The sequence below is a fragment of the Barbus barbus genome, assembly GCF_936440315.1.
Source record: "Barbus barbus genome assembly, chromosome: 3".
NCBI classification, from domain to species: domain Eukaryota; kingdom Metazoa; phylum Chordata; class Actinopteri; order Cypriniformes; family Cyprinidae; genus Barbus; species Barbus barbus.
The window spans coordinates 27,696,193-27,721,723 of NC_136731.1; the positions used below are offsets into that span (position 1 = coordinate 27,696,193).

Here is a 25,531-nt window from a genome sequence, read left to right on the forward strand (position 1 = left end):
TGAAACAGTCTGGAGTTTCGTCTACTCGATGAGAAAGCGAGAGTGAGTGAGGGCCCAAGAGGCAAAGAAGAATATTGATGAATACTGGGATTCAGAATTACTCAGGAGTAATGCATCTAAAGAGTTAGAAAGCTTCAGAGGAGATGTCTATTAAAGCAATAAGCCACAAGAGGCCATGTGTTAGAATTATTTTACCACAGGGTGTTTTTGGGTATGATGTGAAGCCCCTTAGCTGTGGTAAAAATCACTGTAGCACATGGCCTTGAGTGGATTATTGCAGCAACAGAAATGTGAAAAATGCCATCAATGTTCGCTATGTGCTTAAATAATCCTCAAAATCTAATCTTTCTGCAGGTTACTAGGTGTCTTTAAAAGTGAATGATTTGAATAATTTATTTAACCAATTCGTTCTAATTCATTTAGAAAAAAGGGGTCATTGAATTAATTTAATAAATTGTAAAAAAAAACAAAAAAACATAGAAGTGACTGTCTTTTAAGTGAGTTACTGAATTATTTATTCAGCTGATTCACTCAAAAACAATGAACCATTCAGGAACAAATTAGAGATAAATTATTATGTATCACCATATTCATGAAGGAGGAGGAGGAGGCAGCCCAGTCTATGAGACATCAGTACAGCAGCCCACACATCGTTCAGGAGGCTGATGGTCTTCGGGAGAGCTAATGTGTCCCAGTGCCAGATAATATTGTTCAGTTTATATTGTTTATGGGTGTAGAATTCATAAATTATTGAATACATGACCAAATCATTCATTTTCACCGCTAGACAATATTATGTATATTTGGAATCAACCTGGGGCACTATAAACAGGATTCCAGACAGACAGCACATGTCAAATATCTGCCTCAGAAATTCCCCTCACAAATGCCTTGCATTATAAGCGAAAACTGTCAGTCAAATCAAGCTGTCTGACTTAACAATGCAACCTCTGAGGGCTGTCTCCCATCAGACAGTCTGGTCCTCTAGGTTCTGAAGTATCCCACAAAGTCTCACACAAAAAGCTGTCGATTGCATAGCGGGATTCAAAATCTTTTCAATGGTGAAATACTTCCTTAACGTTTGATTTAAACTGATTATCACTTTGGAGTTTTTTTTCCTCCTATTTGCTAATGTGTAAAAACACTGAGAAGCAAATTCACTGAATACCTGCAGTACTTGCAGTATTTCAGTAGAAAAACGTGTGTCTTGTTCACTAACTTCACAATCCAGACATTGAATGTGCAGAAATAGTTCTGAATATGGTCTATAGACAATATAGTATATATAGTTAGTTGTACAAATACTGTATAAACAAAACATATACAGTACATCAGCAAAAATGTTGTGATACATATAGTGGATATGTATAGAAACTACAAAAATACATTTCAAAGAAACTGATTGATTTTGTAGTTTATTTTTTTGTAAAGAAACACAGGCTGAGCCAAAATGACTTTTTGTGGTAATCAACATCACGCCACAAGGCTGTTGACTGAGCTTAACTTGTACTGAACATGGAATATTCTTTCAAGTATTTGCATTGCTCTCATTCAATTACATATTTAATGAATTGTCTCGCAGCCCTACAAAGGTTAAGCAGTATAGAGAATGGATGGCTGTTAATGAATTGGTGCATATTTGGAGGATTGTCTGCGCTCAGTTCTCTGTCCTGTGAAGACAAGCACAGTAAAGCAGCATCTAATCTTTTTGGCATTGCCCTACTGACAGTCTGGGTTGCATCAGCCAGTGTGAACTAGAATGAATGCACCAAGACTCAACGGACAGATTCACGCAAGAAGTCAACACACGGGGATGCTTCTGTAAGTGAATAGCCTTGGAGGCAAAACGGTGCAAGTGCATGGTGTCTAGAGGAATATCCATAAGAACTAAGCAAATTAAACTGCCTGGGCCATGATCAATATGAAAGGTCTTTCATTTTTGCCACTTAATGTGATTTATAAGGACACATCAAAGGATCGGCCATGGCATCGATCTCTAGACGAGGGCAGAGGCTGTCAGCTGTAGATCCAGACTGTGATGATAATTAAAGTGTAACTGACTGATGATTAAAACATGAATAAAAATAGATCTGAGACTTTCAGCGTCCTCTATGTGGCTTTGGAATACCATATCCAGGTACTCGTTTATTTTTTATTTATTTATTTATTTTAGAGGCACTAAAAGGTCCAATGATCATGCCTTTAACTTTTGGAAAATCGTGAATTTTTAAATAACATGACACATTATATGCAGATGTGTATAATTAATTTTCTTTTTGAAGCTTTCGACCAATCTAATTTAAAGTCATTATAATCAATTGTTCTTTTACCTGTCTAAACAAATTAAATGTTAATTTAACACATTAATTTGGAATGATTAATAGTATTTATTTAATCAATGACCCCTTCCCCATTAGTACATTTTGTAATAATGAATTTTCCGACTATCAGAGCAATTGAAGCATGAAGTACCACCAAAATATAAAGCAGTCAACATGATAAAAAAGAATTGCAGTAGTCTCAAGACAGGTTTTTCCAAGCTGAAGTAATTTTAACTTGACACAGCATCTGAAAAACATGGAGCCAATGGTCCTAGATTCTGAAAAACATTATGATGTGCCACAACGGTCATGTATGCATAGGCAAACAATTAAAAATGGTCCAAGAACACATCCTATGTGAACAACCTTGGAATAAACAACAAACTTGGTTGCAAAGTTGATTGCTGTGGATATAAGTTGACTGAGAGGCTATTCTTCAGTGATACAGAAATTAAACAAACAGCAGACTGCCTCTAAATCACAGACACTTGAAGGTTTGTCTATAGGCAAACACTGATTTATGCAATTAATTTGCTTATTTACTCAGCACATAATGTAACTTATTTAATTTTATCAGCTGACAGAACTAGAACTGAAGCAGAAACAAACTAGAATCATCTGTTATCACACTTCAAACATGGGTATACATTCATTCAATGTTTGAAAGCTTCTCCAGATATGGGAACGATAACTGAATGTGAAGTCTTAACGCTCACAGTGGCGATTTAAAAAGGGGCAGATCCAATCAGAGAGGAGGACACTGGAGCTTTAGAGCAGCCTCTTGCCATGCCACTATTCAGGTCATGGAGACTTTCCAAAGAGGACTTACCCTGGTTAAACTGTCTAGTGATCACATGCATGTCTGAGATCCACCATCTGTAGCTGGCCTGTTCCTGTGGGAGAAAAGGAGAAACTAATTAGAAGTTCCTTTTCACATTCGCATATGTACAGGAGAGACGTTACTTTGCGCATATAAAAGTAATGACTTCGCCTTAGACATCAAAACAAAAGCGCAAAAAAGTGAGATGGACTTTCATTATGCAAAGACATTTACTAACCTTTTTAAACTGACAATAAAGAAATTAATAATAATAATAATTAAGCAGCCATGAAAGTCCTAGCATATTAGTGCAACATCATCTGACTGTCTAAAAAGACACACATGGGACAAATACCGGTACATAGCAGCTCTTTTCAACGCTTTGACTTTTTTTCATGATGAGCGGTTTACCCATGGATAATTCCTCTATTCATATCTTGCAATACTTCATGCCTTTGGAAATTAATATTCACTGCTCAAAAGATGCAATGATATGCTATGCAAATAAGATGACACTAATGAGTTAGCAATTATTAACACTCCATTAATTCAGTACGTCTTTTTCTGTGAGCTCCATGCACATCCACACAGAGTGCTAATGAATGTTCGACACAGCAATGTAAAAAATCTAACAAAAACACAATTAACTATGGAAATGGAAAAACAGTCTACAGGTATAAGGTTTAAGTTTTAGATTTCAGGTATTACATTTGAACGGAATGAGAAAGTAGCCTGAGCTCAAGTACAATTTAAGTACATCATCAAGAAAGACAATAGACATTCTGAAATATGCAAGTATGCATTGCTAACTAAAGCTAAAACTATTCAAAATCATTTTTGATAAACCTGACATAAAATGAAAAAGAAATATTAGAAGAAAAACAAAAATAAAATAGAAATGTTGCCTTGGTATCTAACTGAAATAAATATTAAAACAAATCTTAAATAAAAATAAATCAATGGAAATAGAAATAATAAATACAACTGATTTAATCACATAATAAAATCAATAAAAATAAAAAAGTAAACTATTAAATAATATAATTAAAAATATTTTTGTAAGCCTGTATACATAAGTTTGAGTAACTAAAAGCACTAAAACAAAAACTGAAATAAAAATAAAGTTAATATATATATATATAAATCCAACTAACAAAAGCACATAGTAAAGTTACTAAAATTGATTACTAAACTACCAAAATTAAAATTAAACTGAAAATATAACAATAACATATAATTCCAAATATTGATAAATACTATAACAGCATTATAAATGCTACTAAAATAACGCTGGCATTACTGTATTTAATATACATATACACAATCTTATTAACAAATAGCTACATATGATTTCAGCGTGGAAATTTAAATATTCTTCATAGGCTATGACACTATTGATATGCAAAGTAAACATGGACGATAGAGGAGTAAGAGTTACTGTACAAATATTAATTGAGCTTGTTTTTTAATGGAAATGTGGAGCAGATAAAAGAGATGGGTGCGTTTCAGTATGTGTGAGGTGGGTTGAAAGTGCAAAGATTCAGCTGAGGGGAAATCAGTGCCTGTGACCTTTGAGGCTAATCATAATTTGCATTACACAGTTTTCGCCCTGTTTGGCTGAGAAAATTTTAACCAGTGTTTTGACTAAGAATAACAATCAGAATTTAATTCTTAATGTGATGTCAGTCTGAATGACATTATGACACAGAAAATTAAGATGGATGAATATAATATTAAGGCCATTTAAGTGTACTTAAAGAGAGCATACTTTCATGACTGTTTATTAACACACTTTAGTACACTTTTAAAAAGTGCACCTTGAAATAATGTCATATTTTAATTCAATGTTTTAATCTTTTATCATGCTTTAAAGTACACCAAAGCACATGTAAAGTACTTATATATAATTTTAACTGTAGCGAGTTATTTAATATTACCTTTAACATTTTAAATGTAGTAAATTGCAACTTCATTATAATATATATATTTCTCAATAACATGCCACTAATAAGCATAACAAAAGATGTTTGCGCTGCTTCTTATTAGGACTTTATCCTTAATAGCTAACTTGTTGCCTCACATTTAGTAGGTCTAGCATAAGGAGCTGTTATTAGCCAACAGCTTTTATTGTTGTTACACTATACAATCACTTACAATAATCACCATTATAATCACTTACTGTAAATACATACAAACAATCATTTTAAAGCATTTCTATAATTAGCTTTCATTTGCTAATATGGACCACAAAACCAGTCATAAGTGTCAATTTTCTGAAAGCTAAATAAATAATATTTCCATTGATGTATGGTTTGTTAGGATATGACAATATATGGCCGAGATACATCTATTTGAAAATCTGTAATCTGTGGATGCAAAACAATCAAAATACTGAGAAAATCAACTTTAAAGTTGTCCAAATGAAGTTCTTAGGTATGCATATTACTGATAAAATTAAGTTTTGATATATTTACGGTAGGAAATTCATTAAATATCTTCATGGAACATGACATTTACTGATTTGTGGCATAAAAGAAACATTGATAATTTTGACCCATAAAATGTATTTTTGGCTATTGGTACAAACATACCGCAGCGACTTAAGACTGGTTTTGTGGTCCAGGGTCACATATCAAGCCTGCTAGCATTCACACAGTTAGCTGTTTTTCTAGCACTAAAAGAGATCTAAGGATTTTAAGAGTACTAATACTTTTTTTTTTTTTTTTATAAATAAATAAATAAATAGGTTTCCCATGGAAATCTCCAGCACTGCAACTGTCAATAAAGCAGGGAATTGTTAATGTGGTATAATTAGCTGGTCAGGGCATCATTTGCATTCCCCTATGAAAGAGGTCTCTGGCAGCTGTAGCTCATACAGCAAAAGCTTGTGAAACCCCAAAAGCGGCGGAAACCAGAGCTCCGCAGAGACGAGGTTCATGGATTTGGGTGCTATTCTTTTAGTTACTCATCATAATGACTCCATTTAGCTGGTCAATGACCTATTTAATGGCACAGAGCAGGCTTTGGAAGCACTGCGTCCTTGGCAGGGCAGATTTTGCAGCTGCCCTGGCGTATGCTACCTTTAACGCAAACTGTGGCCCCTCTCAACAACCCCAGCATCCCTGCCATTTCCTTTATGCAGGAACCAAGAGGATCTCCAAATGCGACTTCTAAACTTGTAACATGTCAACAGCCCTGTGCACGGAATATAATATAATAATATAATTAATGGTCAGCTTATATAAAAAAATAAATAAAATAAATAAATTTACAAAAAATCAAAGAAATCAGAATTTTAGAAAGCAAAGCATCTTATTTTTGCCTCACAGGACCCTTTTTTCTTCATGGCCATCTTAAACACACACCTCATATGCATACCCGGATACGTTCAGACTGAATTGAACTGAATTGAATTGAATATTTTATTTATTTATTTTAGTTTTTATCAGGTTTTAGTTTTGTTTTGTTTTTACCTGCAGTGTAGTCAAGCTGCATGGAGAATAAGTACCTGTTTCATCGCTGACAAAGATTCAAATTTTCTAAAATGGATTATATTAACCTCATGTGGCAATTTTTTTTTTTTCATTGCGAGAAAATTCGATGTGAGAAACCACTTAATGAATTAAAGTGAATCATGAACAATTTCAGAGCTTTTCTCAAACCTGTTTGACCAATTAGATCAAAAGAGTGATTAATTCATAAATCTGGCATCATTCACTTCTTAAACACAGCTGGTAGACAACATAAAAAAAACAATTAATAGAAAACAGATCAAATGCTTGCCTTGTGAGCATAGTTGGCTATGTCTGGACTGCATTTATCAGCACATACTGATAAATCTGACACAGGTTTGTTTTGCAATGCTACTACAATTCTGCGCTGATGAGGGTCACTCCAGAGATTTGACATACCAGTAATTATTTGGTCACTAGGTGCCTATATGCAAGTCAATTCAGGACCATCACTAATTCACACTTGAATTGATACTGGCCACATTAACAACAACAACAACAAAAAACAGATCTGAGCATAAAATAAGAATTAAGTTCTGATACTTGTAGTGTGAACATAGCCCTTGTGACAAGACCCTGACCTACATGTGATGTAAGCATGGACGTGCCGGTGCCCACAGGAGATCAGACCCCATATGGTCCTGAGGAGCATATCACTGGCACACTAACCACGAGCTCCACAGCGGCCCATGCATCGTACTGCCGCTCAGCTCTGATTGATAGCCTCTGCTCAGCTGCTGACAAGTGAAGGAGGCTACACATGGGTATGTGGGCAAAAATAGCCCTGCCATGGTCCTCTTTAGTTTTGCCGCAGCTGCTTCAGTTAAAAAAAAAGCAACAACATGTTCATTGCACGTTTTCCAAGACCTGGTCTTTTGAAATGCAAAATTGGAGCACCCTCGGGTTAAATATTTGAACTGATTGCCTTCATTAGAAGAGTAAGAATGTGTTTACTGCAGACAACAGTCATTGATTTCCTTCATCAATATTGTTAATAGAAATGTTCATTAATGGCATGTTATCCAATATGCAAACTCCACAGAGCTAAATGATTTGTTTCTTAACATTTATGACATTTATCACTGACGCCAACTGTAATAAAGCACAGAAACCTGTTAAAGGGATTTTCCCTGGTGCAGAAGCATTACTCAAAGACTTTTGGATGATTTCAGTATAATCTCATTATCCTCGGCATCCTGGTGCTCCTGACCTTTGGAACTGTTCCTACGGTCTGGAACTCCCTGGGTAGATGCAAAATGACGTGTTTTATGTTAAGAAACTGCACTGGTCTAATGCCCTCTTTAGCACTTGTTCTCTGCATCAGAGCAGTTTTGGATTAAAAGTTTTGGATTCTCTATTCATCCTCACAGGTACAAACAGGGCCTTGTTTCAAGATAAAAAGAGCAAGGGACTAAAGAAGAATGAAGCAGTGTATGAACCAAAAGAGAAAAAGAGAGAGAAAAATATGAAGGACATATTTGTTTGGAGCGAACTGACAAGGCCTTTTTATTGTCAGTGTGCGTCAGTCTATTTGTTCCCAAAAGGAATCAGGCAAACCCAAACAACAGAGAGGAAATATACTGTCAGCTGGGCTTTATTGACTTCACTGCTCGTTCCAGTCATGCTGAACTCTGCATGTGGTTATTATGAAATATACAGAATGTCTGTTTTCATGTGCAACTCCAAAACAAATGAAAAAAGGAGAGAGATATTAATTATCTTGCTCGCAGTACTAATCAGTAAGAACTAGGAAAACAATGTTTTCCTGTACAAACAAAGGCAAAAAAAAAAAAAAAAAAAAAAAAACTACAAGTGCAGGGAAGTAGAAATGGTACATATGGTTATTGTCATGAAGATCATTTTATTTTATCGTTTTGTACTAAACTCTGTGCTTCTTTCATTATACATGTTATTGACCTCTGACCTTTACATAGCAACACAGAATAACTGGCTTAGAGCAATTTATGTGTTATTCACACGAAACATGTTTTTGCAATTCAGCGGCACTCCTTTCCATTGTTTTTTCTACAAAAATTCTATACATTAATTTATGCATTCTTGTCTTTTCAGTATCTCAAATATAATGGGGCACTCTGCAAATCCTAGGCAGTTAAAAGAAGTTTGTCGTCTAAAGATATTGCATTCCTTCTTTTTATTTTCATTCCACTACTCTGTCTTGTGTTTAAATGCAAAAAAGTGTACTGTGGGAATGGCCCCTAATACAAAAAAAAAAAAAAAAAAAAATTATTAAAAAAAGCCAGAGAGAGAAAGAACTGGATTAGATAGAATAATATGAAATTGGTGTCATTAATTGTTTAATTAAAGCATGTTATATTGTAATTATATTGTCTTAAAAATAAGGTAGATAGAAAAGTAGCTTGGTTTGCAGATTAATAATAATTTCTAAATTGATTTTGCCACTTTTTTTGTAGTGTTTGCTTTTCTAACAGATTGCTTTTCTACATTTATTTTTTCTTAATTAAAAGCTATTTACAAGTTAAATAAAATAAAATAATTTGAACTAATATCAATGTTTAATGTCAGTGTAAATTAGCTATTTATTTGGTAAGTACTTCTGCAATAAGAGCGATAAAATGTGCATTCTGTGCATTCAGTTGTGAAATAAACCCCTCAGAATTAAACCCCAATTATACCTCATTCCATCACCACTGAACTTCTGACATTTTTAAAGTATACATATTTCATTTGATATATAGATATATTTTAAAATATAATAAAGTAAACAGAGTTCAAATAAAAAGAACCAGCAACAATATTTGCTTAAGGGTGAAAAGCGCATGAATCCATTGCCACGAGGGCCAAGAGCAGAGAGAACAATCAGAGAAGGGTTGCGACTTTGAAGCCGCACAGCGTGTGCAAGTGTCAGAGGATGATGGGAAGGGGTTTGAATGAAAGGATGCCATTGGCGAGGACTGATGGGGCTTCCTCTAGCGGCTGCCCCTAATGCTGATTTCAGGTTATTTTAAGACTGAAAAGTCACGCAGCTCATCTCTTGAGCATTTCTGAGAATCCCTTTAATGCTCCAGGGTGGTACCTACTGATGCACGAGCCCACGTTTGAGAGGGGATTCTTTGACGTATGGCTTAAGACAACCTCCACACTGCAGATCTGCAGGGAGAACGCCACTGAAAGAGAGGCTAAAAGAAGCAATTTGTATATGACAGTGATCGAGTAACACAGGAAATATTTTGACCACATAATAAATGTGACTTTAATTGGAAAGGGGAAAAAAGGCATTGTGATATTGTGTTGTCACTCAGAGAGATATCAATCCCACACTCATGGGATCACACGCACAAAAGCCATCAAGAGAATTATTATAAAAGACGGTCTGATTACATTGCACGCTTCCTCGTGTTGTGGACTGGCAGCAGCAGGAGACGGAGACGAAGAAAAAAGCTGAAGAGACCTCTGTAAACGTGACTTCACATCTGAGTGACTCTGTCTCTGTTAGGCCTGGAGGAAGAAAAGCAAAAGCCACACTGTTCATTTCCCCCTAGTGAGATGAGGAGAGAGTAAAGCTTGAACTGTTCGACCTCCAAATAGCGAGAAAAAACTCAGACCAAAAATAAAAGCATAAAATTTGCCATTTGCCACAGAACTGTAACGGTTCTCTCCTTAAAGGAAATGCAGGAAACCAGGAGTAACTGAAAGGTTATTTTAATAGATACATGAACTGAAAACAAGGCTATACTTCATCAACCAAAGACTCTTCTCTTTCCAACTAAGGTAGCGTTAGGGTGACTGGACAAGGACTAGAGAGAAACAGAGGACTTATAAAGGAACCGGAACACACGAGAAAACGAGATAATTAATACTAAACAGGTGACAGAACTGAACAATGATTACTAATTAACAAAACCAGGACAGGAACTACCAAATAAGGTAAACACAGAACTGAACAGAAACTGACAAGTAACAAGAACTGCCTTTCTGAATAGATTTTTTTACCAGGGAGGGCCGATGGGTTCCTTTACATACCCTCAGTGCAATTTCACAAGTTCAGTCAGGGCAACATTTACTGGGGCATTTTCACATAGAGAATTCTTACCATAAAAGACTTGCACTATTCACACTAAATCTATGATTATTACATGTGAGATTTATCAGAGCATCAAGGACATTAAGTTCTTCTATAAATGTTGTAAAAATATAATCTAAAATATAGTGTTAATTAAAGAAACAGAGTTAAGATCAAAATTAAGAACTATATATTTAACAGCTCTTATTAATGTATTTATTAATTTATTTTGTTATGTATGTATTTGTTTATTTATTTATTCAGAACTATTTAAAAAAAAAAAAACTGAGAGACCATTATTAAATAATAGAAGTAGAAGTAGAAGTAGAAGAAGAAGATTGTTTGATAAAATGTACTTCTTAAAGTAATAATAGTAATAATCATAATCATACTTTATTTAAATGTATTATTATTATCATTGTTGTTATTATTACTATTATCATCATCGTTATTATTATTATTATTATTATACAACCAAAATATTTTTCATCTATGTTTTAATGTATACTGTATACCAATTATTTTGTGCTGCACCTACCTAAAAACAAGTTTTTATTTTTAAATATATATTTTTTATTTTTTTAAATGTCCTATTGATTTTTTTGTCATATTTTATTTGATTATGTTTTAAATTGTGAAAGTTTTATTAATTAATTTTATTATGCGCCATTTTGATGGTATATTTGCATTGAATCAAAAGAGAGAAAGAAAGAATTGTTTACATTCATTGTTTACAATAATTCTTGAGGTCTATACCAAACATGTAGAATGTATTTCCTTCCCCATTAATGGTATGAAATAATTATTGTGATAAATATCAATATTGCTTCAATATCAATATTGCTCCAGGAATCCTTCATGGCCTCTGGAGATTCTTCGGAACGCGGAGACGAACAACAACCCCCCGAGGCGCCGGATCAAGAAACACCACGGGAAACGCGCTGGAATTCGAGATAGACTCAGGAAAAGGGCTCACTGTCCTCCTCTCCCGAGCATTCTGCTTGCAAATGTCCAATCCTTGGAAAAAAAGATGGACGATTTTAGAGCCAGGATTAGTTTCCAACGGGACATAAGGGACTGTAACATCCTTTGTTTGTCAGAAACATGGCTTTCACATGGCTTTCGTCCATGGTCCCGGACACTGCTGTAATGCCAAGTGAGAACTTCTCTGTTTTTCGGACGGACAGAACAGCAGAGGCCGGTAAATCCAGGGGTGGAGGAGTGTGTTTCATGATTAACAAGAAATGGTGTGATCCCAGGAATATCTCCATTCTGTCGCATTCCTGCTCGCCTCATCTGGAACATCTGTCCATTATTTGCCGCCCATTTTATCTGCCCCGGGAGTTTTCATCGATCATAGTTACTGCTGTGTACATTCCACCACAGGCAGACACCGGCTTGGCTTTGTCTAAGCTTCACGATGTGCTCAGCGGCTACATCAACAAACATCCTGACGCTGCCTTTATCATCGCAGGGGACTTTAACAAAGCCAACCTCAAGCAGGTCATGCCGAACTTTCACCAACATGTATCCTGTCCAACTAGAGGACCAAACACACTGGATCACTGCTACACTCAGTTCAAGAATGCCTGTAAAGCCCGCTCACTACCGGCTTTTGGCAAATCGGACCATGCCACCATTTTTCTAACACCGGGATACAAACAAAGGCTCGTTCAGGATCCTCCGGTGCAGAGAGTAGTGACGCGCTGGTCCTCCCACTCAGAGGCTATGCTGCAGGCAGCTCTTGATGACATCGACTGGGACATGTTCCGGGCGAGTTCTTCTGACGTCAGCGAGTTCACGGATGTAGCATTAAGCTTCGTAAACACGCTAACCGAGGAAGCTACAAAAACAATAACGATAAGGACATTCTCCAACCAGAAACCGTGGGTGGACAGAAAAATCCGTGCTGTGGTTAACTCACGCACTGACGCTTACAATGAGGCTCTTCTGATCGGGAATATGAGCGAGTACAAAGCATCGTGCTATGCTCTCCGACGCGCAGTAAGAGCCGCTAAACACAGATACAAAGAGAGAATTGAGTCTCCTTTCCAGCTCAATGACTCTCGACGGATGTGGCATGGACTGAGGACCATCTGTGCCTTTGAAAACAAATCCTCCGCGGAGGTGAGAGCAGATCCGTTGCTGGCCGACGAGTTAAACATCTTCTTCGGCCGCTTCGATTGCAACGGCGGTGGCGCGTCTCTGCCGTCCAGCGCGTCAGGAAGCAGCAGGCAGAGCAGCGTTGATCCTGTAATCACCGTGTCGGAGGATGAGGTTCGGAGGGCGCTAAAGAAAGTGAACGTCAGGAAATCAGCCGGACCTGATGGGATAACCGGCCGTATTCTGAGGTCCTGCGCCGATCAGCTCGCTGGTTTGTTCACGTCTATCTTTAATGAGTCCCTTGCTACCTCCGTGGTTCCCACCACATTTAAAAAATCTGTCATTATCCCTGTGCCAAAGAACAATAAACCCTCTTGCCTGAATGACTATCACCCAGTTGCCCTCACATCAATAGTCATGAAGGTTTTTGAGAGACTTGTAAAGAGCCACATCTGCTCCTCCATCCCTGATTCTTTGGACCCTCTTCAGTTTGCCTATCGCCCAAATAGATCCACTGACGATGCCATCTCTCACGTCCTCCATTCTTCCCTCACACACTTGGACAGCAACAATGGGAATTATGTAAGGCTGCTATTCATTGACTATAGCTCAGCTTTCAACACTATAGTCCCCATCAAGCTGGCTTCTAAACTCACAGACCTCGGCCTAAACTCCTCACTCTGTGACTGGATTCAAGACTTCCTCACCAGCAGACCTCAAGTGGTGAAAGTTGGCCAGTTCACCTCAAACTCCATCACCCTCAACGTAGGAGCCCCACAGGGCTGTGTCCTGAGTTCCCTGCTCTACTCTCTCTACACGCATGACTGCGTGTCCTCTCACAGCTCCACATCTATTGTCAAATTCGCTGATGATACTGTGGTTCTGGGCCTCATCTCCAACAACGATGAGACCGCATACTTGGATGAGGTAGAGAGACTCACATCATGGTGCCAGGACAACTGTCTCTCTCTGAATGTGAGCAAAACTAAAGAGCTGATCATGGACTTTAGGAAGAGACAGCAGCAGCCCTACACTCCTCTTATGATCAGTGGGACCCCTGTGGAGAGGGTGAGCAACTTCAAGTACCTCGGTGTAAACATCTCAGAGAACCTGACTTGGACTACACACATCCAAACACAGGTTAAGAAAGCCAGGCAAAGGCTGTACCATCTGCGACAGCTGAGGAAATTCAGGCTCTCACCAGAAATCCTGAAAACTTTCTATTCAGGGACCATAGAAAGTGTATTGACTCAGTGCATCTCAGTGTGGAATGGAAACAGCTCCAATCAGGACTGCAAAGCACTACAGAGAGTTGTGCGCTTAGCTGAACGCATCTCAGGGTCTGCTCTCCCCTCTCTGCAGGACATCTACTTCAAACGCTGCAAAAATAGAGCTGTCAAAATCATCAAGGACTCAAATCACCCTGGTAACCGTCTATTCACTTTGCTTCCATCTGGTAAGCGCTTCCGTAGCCTGATGGCAAAAACTGAGAGACTTAGAAGGAGCATCTTCCCCCAGGCCATCAGGCTCCTAAACTCTAACTCTGTGTCATAACATCACATGACTCCATGTAAATATCACCATATCAATAAGCTTCAGAATTTTTTCTACCTCATACTGCTGCTATTTACATACCCTGTACAACTTTTTGCACATTCCTCTTATTATTATCTAAGTCAACAACATACTGACCTGCACATTTATATTTATATTTTTTATCCTTATTTTATTTTATTTTATTTTAATTTTTTCTACTTTTCTTTTTCTTAATATTTGTATACTTTATAATTGCACTGTCCTTGGAATGGACCTGACCTACATTTCACTGCTGGTTATACTCTGTATAATTGTGTATGTGACAAATAAAAATCTTGAATCTTGAATCTATTGAATAATATTTTTAAAAAAGTGAAAATATTTTGGACACATCGTTCATACCTATATTGTGGTCAAAACTATTTAATTCAAACCTTCCATTAAACAACACATGGAGTAAAACTAAAACTGTGACTGGTCACTTTACAGTTTGCTCAGAAATACTCTTCCTATCTAAAAGTGCGATTCTTGGCCGGAATAAGCTGCAGTGTGGACCAGACCTCTTGCTGGGGTCTGGTTCCGCAAGAGTAAGATCATTACATCATGCATTGGCTCAGAGTCATATTCATCCATCTGTATGATTTTAGGAATTACTGTTGAAAATGAAACCTGACTATACACAGAAGTGCTCATATGTTCTAATAAGAGAGAGGAGGAATGTTTCAGCACAGTGCAATCTGTCTCAAAATACTAATGATGTCTGACATCATCCTCTGGATATTCTAATTGGCCTCTGAGAGCCGGACGGAGCAGCAGCGTAATTGTGATATATCATGCAGGACATACAGCCATATGCTGCAATGGATTTCCTCTCTTGTTATTTGTAGTTCATCAGACACAAAATACAGAGGCAGACCTACTGCAGCCAGGTATTACAGCAGATGTACACATTTGATTATTGAAAATGACGTCTTATGGATGGCTATTTCCAGGCTGGCTCACCAGGTTTTCAAAATCCACAATGCTAACTGATTCATCACGGCCTATAAAGAATACAGATGGCATTTGATCTATTTCTGGCATTTTGATCTATCACCGACAACCCGGGAAATTGTTCTAAATTGCATAAAATACATACATTATAAAAGAAAACTAAAAAACTAAATCTGCTCAGGGTGGAGCCAAAAAAATAAAAAAATAAATACATCTGCTCTGGGAGTTTTCCTAAAAGTAATATATACAACATAATTTCAAAGAGAAACATGAAAGTCTGAAGATTATTTCTGCTGTAAGAGACCAAATAGCCTGGAGTACACATGAGAATAAATGAAAAGAATGATTATATCAACACCTGCTCTAACTGCTTTTTTAAGTGAGCTTTTATTGTTACACTTTGTTACCCAAAGTAATTTTCAAATAGGTTTTCCTTTTGTATCTCTTTTCAGCCTTTTTTAGATTTTCAGCTGTCATTAATCTGTGTTGCGAATTACTTTTTAGCTGCACTCCACAGTTTTATTTAAGTTTCCAACCACATTAACTTCCAGTCCATAACAAAATGTAATATAAAGACACGTGAAACATCAATTTTATCTTAAAGTTTGTCATTCCGTTATGTAAAGTTAACGCCTCCACCTGTCAATATTACAAATGCCAAACTCGACGCAACACCACTTAAAAGATGTACACTTAGCATCTGCTCTATAAAAGCACATTATAGTTTCGCAATGGCAGACACTGCATTCTTATGTCACAGTCACTTTAATGGAGAGCAAGACATGCACGTCTGTGTAAAGAAAGAGCAAGCGTTGTGTTTTGGAATGCATTACCATGCTCGTCTCGGCGGTTTTGTGTTGCACCTTGCTTGAGAGAAATCATTCATTTATCAGGGCCGCTTTTATGGGGAAGATTTGCGTCGGAATTGTAATATATTCGAAAGGATGGCCCGAATTACATCTTTGTGGAAATGAGATTAATGTACGACCCTCCTATTCTTGCTCTCACGGATTATACAACAACGGAGCTCTTATAGAGCTAACTAAAGCACTGTAATGACTTTTGTGCTTAATCTATAGAAGATATCTTGACTGACACAGACAGTAATTAGTTATTATACGGAGTATGTAGGGTGGAAGGATGAACAGGCCCATTCATCATAAGCATTTCTTGGCTTCAGGTTTGATTATGGCTGTGAGCATCATCTTTTCAGAGCATATAGAGCTATGAAATGTATTGAGTTCACGGTAAATAAGTAATCTCGGATTGTTTTCTGGAGCATGGCAAAGCAAGACTGCTCGCTCATAGTTAATATATAAAGAGATTCTTTCAGAAACGGAGGATGGTTCACTTGACATGACCACAAGGACGTTCAGCTAGCTACAGCTCTGTAAGCATGCTTTAATTCACCAGTAATACATTCACTGTTGGATGTGTACTAAATAAAGACACTCATAAAAACAGGACTTGAAAGATCAACAGTTTTCCTAATAAATGTGGGAGCGCGCACAATTTGCTGATATATCTATTTTTGGATCAAAACAACTCGATGTTCAACTAGCTATTAATTAAACATGGACTTGTATCATATTTTTGTATTTATTGTGCTATGTAGAAGATTAATTTCCTCCGTAGTCTCCCTTACGGTGCTGAAAGAGAGAAGTGCAGCACTTTGGAGTCTAATCAGGAAATAAGAGACAAAAGTGGAACTAATTATCCCGAGTCCTCAAGGAACCCGCTTTACTTGGGGAGTTTAGGTTTCTCACAGCTCAAGTAGCCAAGAACAATGAACTTACTACTGTAGTAGCCAAAAATAGACGGCCTTTTTAAACTTGTTTGTACACATGACCTACAGCTCCTGTTAAATTTAGCTACTGTTATCAGCGTAAGATTCTTTTATCAAAGGTCTAAAGTTAAACCACTGTAGTGGATAAAATACAAAATCTAAACTGAAATGTTTTCTATTGACATATTTTAAAATGTAAAGTATTTCTGTGATAGCAAAACTGAATTTACGGAATCATTACGCCAGTCTTCAGTGTCACATGATCCTTCAGAAGTCATTTTAATAGGCTGATGTGCTGCTCTAGAAATATTTCTCAGTATTATCAATATTGAAAACAGTTGTGCTGTTTAATATTTTTGTTGAAACTAACACATTTACATTCTTTGACAAAGAGAAAGTTCAAAAGAACAGCATGATTAATGATGCTTCAGAAGGGCAGTACTAAACAAATAAATATATGTAAAATTATACAAATTTACACATTTATCCTGTTAAAAAATGTTCACCCTCCGCTCTTACTGCATTGTGTTTCCTTCTGGAGCATCAGTGAATGTTAAAACATTTTGTAATAGCTGTGTATGAGTCCCTCAGTTGTCTTCAGTGTGAAAATATGGATCACAAAATCATACACTCACTTTCCCAATCGTGTCACCCTTTGGTTCTGTCTACTCACTGTCCTATCATAATAAAGGCAAATATGCTAAAAAATAAATCTTAAAATTAAAAAAAAAAAAAACCTGCTCAGGGCCAGCAAGAACAACCATCACATTGTGTATCATCTAGGTAATGACACACTATATTAAAGGGATAGGTCTGTCATTAATTACTCGCCCTCATGTCATTCCAAATCCATAAGACCTTCATTTACTCTAATAAATGAGCAGCAAAGACTAACCCAGAAGAGAAGAAATTGTTAAAGTCGTTATTTTTGCTTTCTTTGCACATAAAAGGTTTTCTCATAGCTTCATAATATTACGGTTGTACCACTGATGTCACGTGGACTTTTTTACCAATGTCCTTGCAACCTTTCTGGGCCTTGAACATGGTAGTTGTGTTGCTGTCTATGCTGGGTCAGAAAGCTCTCGAATTTGTGTTCTGAAGATGAACAATGGTCTTACAGGTTTGGAAGGGTGAGTAATTAACGACAGAATTAAAATTTTGGGGTGAACTATCCCTACAAAAACGTTTTTAAAGTTTTTACTCACTTGGTGTTTCTCAAATGTTCATTTTGGAGTCTGCACTTATTTCATTGCATTGTATGCTCTATATTTTTAAGCATTCCTCAGCTTTGGTAGCATTTATATTATCAGAGAAACATTCCGCCCTTCATCCAAAATAAAGCTATCAGTCAATAGAGGCGTTATGCCCCAGCCTTTGACTGAGGATGGAGGGTTTGGAATCCTTAATGCGTCTGTTCGTGTTGCACGGCTCTGGATCAATCGCTGTGATAATCTCTGGCTGGGAATGAAATGAAGGCCTGCGGCGTGTCCAATCAGTCGGAGAGTCCTGCCAGGAATAGATGTGGGATAAGTATTGTCATCAGGGCCATTAGGACTCTAATTTGGATGAGGTAATTCCACAGACAATGAGGAAGACCACTGGAGCTCTACTGAATAACACTGTGTTGCTGAGTTCATCTTTTTACATGATAAGATCTGAACATCCCTACTCTATCTGCTTCTAGTGCACAATGCTCAACTTCGGAGAACAATAAAAGCGTCTTTTAGCCAACCAGAAAGAATTAGCGCTGACATTTCATAATATCAACTTCCGCACAAAATGATACTGAGTGGAGTAAACGCACATTTAAAACCATTTTTTTCACTCAGCTGACAAATGGAGCATACCGCCACCAACAAAAGACTACTTTGTCATGCCATTGATGAATTTATGATTAACACCGCAGTTCATCTTGTCAATCAAATGCAATTTATGAGGGTGTTTTCTGAAAGGGAGGGATCGTGAAACGTGTAGGTTTCTAGCAAGCTGCCTGTCTGTAAATAGACTGCACAATAATGTGATCGAAGCCCTATTCTTCAGAGCCTATTTTTTAATTGAAGTGATAGTTAACCCCAAAAATACTATTCTGTCATCATTTACACACCTTTATGTGGTATCAAACCTTATAACTTTCTTTCTTCTGTGTAACATGCAGTAAAAGAGGATAATGGAAGTCAATGGTAACTAAAATAGTTTGGTTACCAACATTCTTCAAAATATGTTCCACAACAAGAAAAAAAAAGTAATATAGGTTTGGAGTTTTTAAATTATCTCTTTAAAATATTAACATGAATATTAATGAGCATTAATAGTAATTAACAACATACGAATATAAAATAATATTTTAAAATTGTATTAATAAAATACATTTTGTGGGGGAAAAGTCCATACATTTATATCCAACTGACTTTCATTGTATGGTCAAAACAGCTTAAACATTTGTCAAAATATATTCTCATGTTCTGCAGGACAAATATTTAGAAGGTGGAAAATTAAGACCGAATTTTCATCTTTGTGTGAGTGTTGGCAGCCACAGGATGGGACAGGAGGCCTAAAGATCACGTTTCTCATACAATGCCCTCTAAATGTTTATCATGCTTGTCAGCGAGGAGTAAACGATGGGATGCAGTCCAAATCTGTAAACAAACAAGTGTAGATTGCAAATTAAAAGCATTTATTGGAGGCATCCTGCATGACAGGAAGTTTAAACAGGTTTAACAGTGCCACGGAGCAGCCGCTTCCATGAAAACCTATAATAACCGAGCTTTGACATGTGCAGGGTCATCCTCTGTAGCTCACCTAAGACTTGTTCATGGGGAGAGGACACGGCCCTGGCCTGGTTTACAGGCACGGTCCATCATCAGACGTGTGTTCAGCAAGGAGCCAGCTTTCACTCTGCCCTGCAGGAGGCATGATGGGAGAGAAACTGTCGAGCAAGGCATTTCAGCATGTGCTTAACAAGCTCGTTCTCACCCTCCGTAATGTGTGCCGTACATGCTGTTGCCCCATAAGCACACCAGGCCGCTCTCTCCCATGCTCCATCTCTAAGGTTACGGGTCTGAGAGCCGAGCGTGAGAGAGCACTATATCTCAGCTCTTTCATGCTTTAATTCCTGCCCATTCCCCATTGATAAATGTGGAAAATCAATTTGCCGGTGTTGAATCTCATCCGCTGGGTGCTCATTAAACCCCTTGTGAGCCTGTTTCCATCAGAGCACATTGTGCTTGTGCAGCTAAACGGCTGATGGAAGCCCCAGTAATCACACATGCCCACATATCATGCTCTTACATGGGCCACTATCTGCTTTTAGCAGTTACAACACCGTAAAAGTTCATATTAATGATGATAAACAATAAGCTTGTGTGAAAGACTTTCACAGTCAACAATTAACACTCGGATTCAGCAAATATGGTTTCTTAAAGGTGAAGTGTGTAATTTTTAACTAAAACTGGTTAAAAAAAAATGGTAGTTTGTGTGCTTTGACAGCTAAGCAACTACTGTTCTGAATGAGAATGATACAAAGCTGAAAATATAATAGCCACCTTAAAACAGATTGTTATTGGATAGCTTGACAAACAGTTTTCTTTTGTCAGAAATCTTACAACTTCTATAAATTTTAAGTTTAAGTTTCTGTTAAGTTAATTTTCTCTTAATGTTTGGGAGTAAACTAGATCAGGTTCTCAGCCTTAGTAGATGAAGCCCTTAAGGGGCCTCAGCAAACTTCCAGGAGGGCCGCAAGTTTCTTTAAAAAGTATTTAAATGAACAAAATACTGTTAGTAAATTAAAAAATATCAAATTCTACACTCTGTGTCAGTATGGAGGACATATCTGTTTTGATTTTTTACAGGCGTTTAAATTATGCATTGCATCATGTTTTGAAGGAAATGTCTGTAATTTTAATGCCTGTAATTTTCTGCCATGGTATTATCAGATTTTTTATTACAGTAATCTACATTAAAATGCTGACAAATCATGAAACCAAAATGTAACATGCAATAATTTATTTATTTTGCCCTCTCAATAATAATTGTTCTTATTGACAAACATATGGGTCTTGAAATTTCTGAAATCTCAAAATGAATCACAGTTGATGAATTTAATATATATGAATACTACCAGTTTAAATTAATTTTAAAAAAGCCTGAAAACAAGCAGTTATGTCATAATTGTAGCAGAAATACTAGAAATACATGTTTTGGGGTGGGTCTTTGAATATGAATTTGAGTCAAAAAGGTTGAAAACCATTGATATAGATGGCCTCAAAGGTAATAGACATGGACTAACAGCCAAAACTGATTTCATGAGGTCTTTAATGCTGTCATATAAAGGCAAAACAAAGTAACTACAACAACAATGAAAGTGGGGGGGGGGGGGTCAAAAGTTTTTAGATTGAATTTTGATTGATTTGATTTCAATTTTCACACTCCATTTTCTCTGAATCTCAGCACAGCTGAGCCAAAACCGCCTGTCACAGGTCAAGTCACAGTCGAAGACACTCAACTTTGGCCATAACTCAAGACAAAACGTGAAGTTAGTGTATTTAGCTTTTGCACAGCAGAATAACCTGAAATAAAAATACAGGTAAGAGGAATCTTGAATCTTTGCATTTCCTTGAGCAAACATAAAGATTGCTTTAGCTTTGCATCTTGTCCTTAGAGGGCATGCAAACTGGCACCTAAATAAAAATATGTTACTTAAAAAAAGCAGAAAACACCCAAGTGTGATGGAATTCCTCAATCGATATTGAGATAATTGCATGCAGATCTCATGCAGTCTGTTTTGGCTGTTTACTTGGAGAACACTCAATAATGGAAAGATTCACTTTGCGGAGTGTTTGCACTCAGGGCATTAGTCAACGTCTGGGTATTGATGGGTTTTGCCACAGTTGATTCATTAAAGGGACTTAGAGGAACTAGTAAAGCACTTGTGGATCAGATAAAGCCACAATGCTGACACGCAGCCAAACATTCAGCCACAGAGAGCTCACCATGCGGTCTACCATCAGACATGCATGCCACACATACAGCAACGTTAATAACAGCACCGCTGCAGACCTCACACACTGCGTCTGTGCATATAAAACAGACTCGAACAGACACATCCCGCTTGAAATCAACTTGAATTGGGAGACCTATTTAAATGTAAATTGAAGTTCAGCTCTGTTTAAATTAATCATGCAAAACTGGATGATTTATATCACGTGGAAGACACTGAGAATGTGTCATAAGATTTTATGCTCTTCACTTTAATGTGGGCACATTTTAAAGACAAATTTCAAAGTGCTTGTTAAACAGAATTAAAGCAATACTTCACTCAAAAAAAAAAACAGTATTCATTTACATTGTTTCAAACCTATGATTTTATGTGCAAAACAAAATTATTTTTATAAGAATATCCTGGCCAAGTGAATGAGGACTGAGGCTGTCAAGCTCAAAAATGACAAAACGCCACCATAAATATATCATAAATATAGTCCATAAGATGTGTGCACTGTATTTGAAGTATTCTGAAGTTACAGTGTAATATGGTTGTGTGAAATTTACATTATTCTCTAAATATCTTGATATCTCTTTAATCAGAATTCATGAGAGAAGTAGAATGAATCAAAATTATTTTGAATGAATCTGTGAGTTCACAAAACTGGACTGAATGATTTGTCAAAGAATCAGACTGATTTGGCTCTTGAGTTCACTGACTTGAAATTCAGCACGAGACATATGGACCACTTTGTGGGAAGTCGTGGCCTAATGGTTAGAGAGTCAGACTCGTAATCCAAAGGTTGCGGGTTCAAGTCTCAGGCCGGCAGGGATTGTAGGTGGGGGGAGTGAATGTCCAGCACTCTCTCCACCCTCAACACCACGACTGAGGTGCCCTTGAGCAAGGCACCGAACCCCCAACTGCTCCCCGGGCGTTAAATGCAGAGCACGAATTCCGAGTATGGGTCACCATACTTGGCAGTATGTCACTTCACTTCACTTCACTTTAATGATACTTTTAAGGTACTTTTGCATCCATTTTGAAGCCTAAAAATCCACAGTCACCATTGCGAATAACTGAACAACGAATACATTTCTCATTTTGCATTCCACAGAGTCACACAGGTTTGGAACGCCATAAATGTTAGTATAATATGCTAATTTACTAGCCCTTTAAACATATAATTCATTACAGGGTGATGATTCCTAGATAATAAGTTATGTTTTCCTGGCATACTGCTGGCATGACTCTCACCAGTGCATTTTCTGTTTGACTTAATAAACCGTAATTGCTGGCAGCAATCAGTCTATTACGCTACTTCCTCTCATTCAAATCATTTAAATCACTTGAAATGGATTGTGGCACAATGAATATAATTTTTCAGACTTTCAAAAGGAGGATGAGCAATTAATGCTTGTCGATTAATCCTATGTCAGACAGAATACATCTCAAGAGTGACTGAAGAGAAATGGAAACACTCCCCCTGAGGTAATATCTTTAAATGAATAACCTGACATGATTAAACTTGATCAATTAAATATTTCTGAGGAGAAAATTGGACCTCTTTTCAAACACATTACCATCAAAGCGAAGGCTGTAAATAGCATAAACCATAGCGAAAGCGCTGCTAGCAAACCGTAATGCCACTCTGAAGTACGATTAAACAGGTAGGTGATTAAAATCGTATGATATTCGTTTTTCAAACTCGTCTAAAAGAAAAAAAAAATACATAATTACAGAGGAAATGAGCCTAAAAACATCAGCCAAGAAACCACATTATTTCTCAGCAGCTAGGAAGCAGCATAGCTTGTCCCCCAACAAATAGCACGACTATGCCAATATGCCCGCCGTGTCAATCACATCCACTGCTCCAACTATCTTACGGCAATTACGTGCCAATGCTTCATGACAGATTGATGAGCTGAGGCTCTCGGCTAGCAATAACGTTTGGAGGAGTCCAAGGCCCAATCCATTCGCCAGATGAGATTTAGCCTAGTATTATCAAAGTGATTCATTACATGCATCTAAACAGCGAGAATTACTCTGACTGAATGAACAGCCATCAGCCAAAGTCACATAAAATGGCTTACTCATTTACCATGTTGGTTATGCGATGTGGTGAGGAGCGCTGAAACATGGTGCATCTGTGAGTGTGAATGAAAGTGTCTTATTTCACAGCAAATGTGCTTTCTTCAAAGCTGGTAGGACAGCTGTTGCATAGAGTCACATGCGTAATATCCATCTATAGACCCCCTCCTTATCAAAAAACATTCAGCCTTTTACATGTCATTAAAACAGTCTTATCTTTTCAGTTGTCACTGACATTTATCAAACACTGGCAGATATGCAAGGATATATACTGTATATATATTTTTTTGCCAAGCATTGCATCAATAATAAAATTGCAGTAGAAACAAATAATTATTTCATATATGCACATTCAAAAGTTTTGGATTAGAAAGATTTAATTTTCTATTGTTTTTCTAAGGATTATTCTTCTTATTATTTTTTTAAATTATTTTTCCCTCGACTATCCAGGGATTTTTGGGGGCCTTAACATGCTCAAAAACTCATGAAAATTGGCACACGTTGGAATCTGCGGTCATTAGGATGCCGCAGAGGCTGGGAACAGGGCGTGGCACAGTGGCTCTACGGCACCCCCTGGAACACAGCCAGAAATCTTGATGTATAGCTCACACATACTTGCACATATTCATATGAAAGTCGGTACTCATATAGATCTCATTGAGGCGAATAACTTCCGCGCTACATGTCATAGGCTCCGCCCAACAGGAAGTCGGCTATTCAGGGCTGTGTCAAAAGTGCATGCTCTGGAATTTGATATACTCCTCTGAGGATTTCCAATTGCCACCAAACTCGGTGAACATGATCTCAAGACATTGAGGATGTTAAATTGCGAAGGGATTTTTGATATCTCGAACGGTTTGCTCATGGTGAGGCGATGAATTTATGGCGAGAAATGAGAAACAAGAAATGTCTAATGACATCTACATACATTGTCTGATTTTGATCAAACTTCAGGGGTGTGTTCGTTGTATGATGCTGATCGCATAGATGTGACTATTAGGAGTCAAAGTTATAGTGCCACCTACTGGCAGCAGGAAGTGTGTCATTTTAAAAATGCTTTGAATTCAGCATTTTATTTTTACTCGATTTCCTTCAAACTTCATCAGAATAATGTCAAAACATGGCCGATGTAAAACTGTTGAGGGGGATATTGATATCGTAAATGCTGTTGCCATGGCAACGTGTCAAACTTTAACATTTGTTTTCAGTTTTTTTGAGGGAGATAACATGATTAGAATTATATGAAACTCAATACGCATATCAGTATTAATAGTAGTTAGACAGTGGCAAAAGCTCATAAAAAGGCGTGGAAGAGACACTCTATAGCGCCACCTTTTGACAAAACTTGGGGG

General features: G+C 37.2%; 1 protein-coding gene across 2 annotated transcripts in view; it reads right to left on the bottom strand.

Annotated features, from left to right (window-relative positions):
• LOC306844800 (protein ELFN1-like) overlaps nt 1-25,531 on the bottom strand; it is a 131,411-nt gene that overhangs the window by 68,546 nt on the left and 37,334 nt on the right. For both annotated transcript variants that reach the window (XR_013781939.1, XM_079377174.1), the window contains exon 2: nt 3,151-3,214. The gene's annotated coding sequence lies outside the window, so the exon portion shown is untranslated. The remainder of the gene's footprint in view (nt 1-3,150; nt 3,215-25,531) is intronic.